Here is a 6,001-nt window from a genome sequence, read left to right on the forward strand (position 1 = left end):
AACTAATATCACACTATGGATCTGGAGGGACTCATCTCCTCAGATAGAACCCATAGGTGTCCTTCCCGTCCTAGACTACTAGTGTACCTCAACTAATATCACACTATGGATCTGGAGGGACTCATCTCCTCAGATAGAACCCATAGGTGTCCTTCCTGTCCTAAACACCGAGTGTACCTCAACTAATATCACACTATGGATCTGGAGGGACTCATCTCCTCAGATAGAACCCATAGATGTCCTTCCCGTCTTAGACTACTTGTGTACCTCAACTAATATCACACTATGGATCTGGAGGGACTCATCTCCTCAGATAGAACCCATAGATGTCCTTCCCGTCTTAGACTACTAGTGTACCTCAACTAATATCACACTATGGATCTGGAGGGACTCATCTCCTCAGATAGAACCCATAGATGTCCTTCCCGTCTTAGACTACTAGTGTACCTCAACTAATATCACACTATGGATCTGGAGGGACTCATCTCCTCAGATAGAACCCATAGATGTCCTTCCCGTCTTAGACTACTAGTGTACCTCAACTAATATCACACTATGGATCTGGAGGGACTCATCTCCTCAGATAGAACCCAGAGTTGCCCTTCCTGTCCTAGACTACTAGTGTACCTCAACTAATATCACACTATGGATCTGGAGGGACTCATCTCCTCAGATAGAACCCATAGGTGTCCTTCCTGTCCTAGACTACTAGTGTACCTCAACTAATATCACACTATGGATCTGGAGGGACTCATCTCCTCAGATAGAACCCATAGGTGTCCTTCCTGTCCTAAACACCTAGTGTACCTCAACTAATATCACACTATGGATCTGGAGGGACTCATCTCCTCAGATAGAACCCATAGGTGTCCTTCCCGTCTTAGACTACTAGTGTACCTCAACTAATATCACACTATGGATCTGGAGGGACTCATCTCCTCAGATAGAACCCATAGGTGTCCTTCCTGTCCTAGACTACTAGTGTACCTCAACTAATATCACACTATGGATCTGGAGGGACTCATCTCCTCAGATAGAACCCATAGGTGTCCTTCCCGTCCTAGACTACTAGTGTACCTCAACTAATATCACACTATGGATCTGGAGGGACTCATCTCCTCAGATAAAACCCATAGGTGTCCTTCCCGTCTTAGACTACTTGTGTACCTCAACTAATATCACACTATGGATCTGGAGGGACTCATCTCCTCAGATAGAACCCATAGATGTCCTTCCCGTCTTAGACTACTTGTGTACCTCAACTAATATCACACTATGGATCTGGAGGGACTCATCTCCTCAGATAGAACCCATAGATGTCCTTCCCGTCTTAGACTACTAGTGTACCTCAACTAATATCACACTATGGATCTGGAGGGACTCATCTCCTCAGATAGAACCCATAGATGTCCTTCCCGTCTTAGACTACTAGTGTACCTCAACTAATATCACACTATGGATCTGGAGGGACTCATCTCCTCAGATAGAACCCATAGATGTCCTTCCCGTCTTAGACTACTAGTGTACCTCAACTAATATCACACTATGGATCTGGAGGGACTCATCTCCTCAGATAGAACCCAGAGTTGCCCTTCCTGTCCTAGACTACTAGTGTACCTCAACTAATATCACACTATGGATCTGGAGGGACTCATCTCCTCAGATAGAACCCATAGGTGTCCTTCCTGTCCTAGACTACTAGTGTACCTCAACTAATATCACACTATGGATCTGGAGGGACTCATCTCCTCAGATAGAACCCATAGGTGTCCTTCCTGTCCTAGACTACTAGTGTACCTCAACTAATATCACACTATGGATCTGGAGGGACTCATCTCCTCAGATAGAACCCATAGGTGTCCTTCCTGTCCTAAACACCTAGTGTACCTCAACTAATATCACACTATGGATCTGGAGGGACTCATCTCCTCAGATATAACCCATAGGTGTCCTTCCCGTCCTAGACTACTAGTGTACCTCAACTAATATCACACTATGGATCTGGAGGGACTCATCTCCTCAGATAGAACCCATAGGTGTCCTTCCTGTCCTAGACTACTAGTGTACCTCAGCTAATATCACACTATGGATCTGGAGGGACTAATCTCCTCAGATAGAACCCATAGGTGTCCTTCCTGTCCTAGACTACTAGTGTACCTCAACTAATATCACACTATGGATCTGGAGGGACTCATCTCCTCAGATAGAACCCATAGGTGTCCTTCCCGTCTTAGACTACTAGTGTACCTCAACTAATATCACACTATGGATCTGGAGGGACTCATCTCCTCAGATAGAACCCATAGGTGTGCTTCCCGTCTTAGACTACTAGTGTACCTCAACTAATATCACAGTATGGATCTGGAGGGACTCATCTCCTCAGATAGAACCCATAGATGTCCTTCCCGTCTTAGACTACTAGTGTACCTCAACTAATATCACACTATGGATCTGGAGGGACTCATCTCCTCAGATAGAACCCATAGATGTCCTTCCCGTCTTAGACTACTAGTGTACCTCAACTAATATCACACTATGGATCTGGAGGGACTCATCTCCTCAGATAGAACCCAGAGTTGCCCTTCCTGTCCTAGACTACTAGTGTACCTCAACTAATATCACACTATGGATCTGGAGGGACTCATCTCCTCAGATAGAACCCATAGATGTCCTTCCCGTCTTAGACTACTAGTGTACCTCAACTAATATCACACTATAGATCTGGAGGGACTCATCTCCTCAGATAGAACCCATAGATGTCCTTCCCGTCTTAGACTACTAGTGTACCTCAACTAATATCACACTATGGATCTGGAGGGACTCATCTCCTCAGATAGAACCCATAGGTGTCCTTCCTGTCCTAGACTACTAGTGTACCTCAACTAATATCACACTATGGATCTGGAGGGACTCATCTCCTCAGATAGAACCCATAGGTGTCCTTCCTGTCCTAGACTACTAGTGTACCTCAACTAATATCACACTATGGATCTGGAGGGACTCATCTCCTCAGATAGAACCCATAGGTGTCCTTCCCGTCTTAGACTACTAGTGTACCTCAACTAATATCACACTATGGATCTGGAGGGACTCATCTCCTCAGATAGAACCCATAGGTGTCCTTCCTGTCCTAGACTCCTAGTGTACCTCAACTAATATCACACTATGGATCTGGAGGGACTCATCTCCTCAGATAGAACCCATAGGTGTCCTTCCTGTCCTAAACACCTAGTGTACCTCAACCATGGATCTGGAGAGACTCAGAACCAAATTGGGAGGTCTGCTACATGTTGGTGAAGGGGTCAGGAAATCCAACTTGTTCTGTCCAGTACCCAGGTACAATCAGAGGCGTCCCGGGACCTCGGAGGAATGATTGCCTCTTTCTCAGTTGGATCATTTCCACTTTGCAGAGACCCAGGTAGGGGAGTATCCAAGTTTTCTATGAGTCAGAAGGATTGGTTGGCTCAGTTCCATGGCTGTCAAAGCCTGACTTGCACCATCTCACCTCGTATTGTCCGGTTGCAGGGACTGAACAACGTGCGTATACCGCAGTCAATTTACAAGACTGTTGGATCATGGGGAAGAAAGGATCAGTAAATCTCCACTGTCCTCTTCCCTAAATGAGCAGTGAACCCATGCAGGTGCGGCCCCACTGCACAGGCCAAAATAAAATTGCCCAGAATTCTGTTTTAAGTATAAGGATACGGACATTTTGCTGTGTTCTGGGAGCGATATAAGACCATAAAGATTGAAGAATGTATCAGGATAACATGTTATTGCAGTAAAATGTCTCCCTATATACACTCACCGGCCTCTTTATAGGTCCACCTGTTCTATTACTTGGTAACACAAATTGCTAATCAGCCAATCACATGGCAGCAACTCAATGCATTTAGGCATCTAGACGTGTCGAAGATGACTTGCTAAAGTTCAAACCGAGCATCAGAATGGGGAGGAAAGAGGATTTAAGTGACTTTGAACTTGGCATGGTTGTTGGTGCCAGATGGGCTTGTCTGAGGATTCCAAAAACCGCTGATCGGCTGGGATTTTCATGCACAACCATCTCTAGGGTTTACAGAGAATGGTCCGAAAAAGAGAAAATATCCAGTGAGTGGCAGTTGTGTGGAGGAAAATGCTTTGTTGGTGTCAGAGGTCAGAGGAGAATGGGCAGACTGGTTGGAGATGATAGAAAGGCAACAGTAACTCCAATAATCTCTAGTTACAACCAAGGAGTGCAGAATACCATCTCTGCCATGCAGAATGAAGGCAGCTCTGAAGACAAAGGGGGGTCCAAGCAAGGTGGACCTAATAAAGTGGCTGGTGAATGTAAAGACATTAATCTTTCAAAGAATGCAGATAGTGGTCCTGTGTTGTATGTAAGGTCACAGAGGGTCCACCTATATACCAGGAGTGCTAGAGAGCACTGTGGAGGGGGAGGGGGGGAAGCAATTATTTAGTTATATGTGTATTTTTTTTACATCCTACATCCTTAATGCTTTCTGGTTTTCAGCTGACTGGAGTTTATCTCTAAATATAAAGGTTTATTGGTGTTCCCGACAAGCACATATAAAAAGATGCATGCTGAGATTTATGAGACTTGCTGAGCCGCTTGGCAAAGTTAATGAATATACATTTACTGGCCTCTGACAGTTTTGGGATGTTAGCATGTCAAGGAATCACACCCACGCTGCTTCACTAACCAGAGGGAGGTCCACGTTGGAGGTGATGAAGGAGAGAGAGCTTGCTTTGGCAAAGTAAATACAGGTGTGACACAATTATCACAGCCTTCAATACCATCTGCCACCACTAGAGGGAGACTCACCCAAATCTAGTTTGCTGGCCACACAAGCAGATAGGAATCTTACATGCAATGTGGTGCACTGTAGCGGTTGTGAAGCAGCTAAGCTATGCCAGCATGCCTCTGAGGTTCCCCAATCTATCCTGTTGGTTGGAATCCTGGATGACTTCCACCTTTCTCACGGCCCACCCACACGCACACAGACAGGCGTAGGGTAGTTTTCCTCCATCTGCACGTTTGCTGGTCTGCAAGATAACCTTACACATCACACTTGTGAAGAATACACCTGTCCCTGGCCTTAGGGAAGGTCACACTCAATGGTGGACCACATCCAGTTCAGCTTTACAGAAATTCAATATGGCGATATATAATAGTGAAGCAAATTGCCTCCAAATCCCATTTCAAGGCAGAAGAGTCCAATCTGAGAGAAAGAGATCAATCATGAGGGATATCCACATCAGAACAAGGTGAGTCTTTGGACAACAAACAATGCGGTTCATGACTTGGTGCCAAATTCTTTGCCATTTCGGAGAGACGCAAACCCTATAATAAAGAAGAATAGAAAAAAAATGTAATCGAAACAAGGTAGAAAGTCAACGTGTGAACCATAAAACCTGACCAGCATCTATCCAACGGTCATGGAGGTCACATGTAATAGATGATGAGCGTCAGTAGGAAAAACTATTTCTTGCAAAATCCACCCTTGTGCTGATAAGAATGTGGGAAAGAAATACAAAACTCAGAGAAGTGCTGCTCGTGTCTTTTATATCTGTTAATTGGAGCAAAAAAATGTCCTGGGGAAGGTGGGTGAGAAATGAGTCAAGGAGATGGTTAGATTGCTGAGTACATGTATGACAAGGACAACCTACCAGCATACCAACACAAACCTCATCAACCACATGACATGTCTATATGGAAAACAACAATAAAAACATGTAAACATATAGAGAACAATATCCACAAACCATTGGCTCATATACAGTATTATTGCCAAACAACCAATATTCATGGTCCTAGGTAAGATATTGCCAGTCCTACTTTGTCCATGCAATGGGTTGGCGCGTTTCACTGAATAAAATTCATTTCAATATATAATTGTTTAGGCAATCTTCCTTAGATTGTGTCATATTCCTGGATGAGATTGAGCTGGAGAGGGGGCATATCTTACACCTCGTGTCCAGCACCCCTGGCAGAGGTCACAGG

Source organism: Staurois parvus, unplaced genomic scaffold (genome assembly GCF_062004578.1).
Source record: "Staurois parvus isolate SC_StPar_1 unplaced genomic scaffold, SC_StPar_1.0 ptg000034l, whole genome shotgun sequence".
In the NCBI taxonomy this organism is placed as follows: domain Eukaryota; kingdom Metazoa; phylum Chordata; class Amphibia; order Anura; family Ranidae; genus Staurois; species Staurois parvus.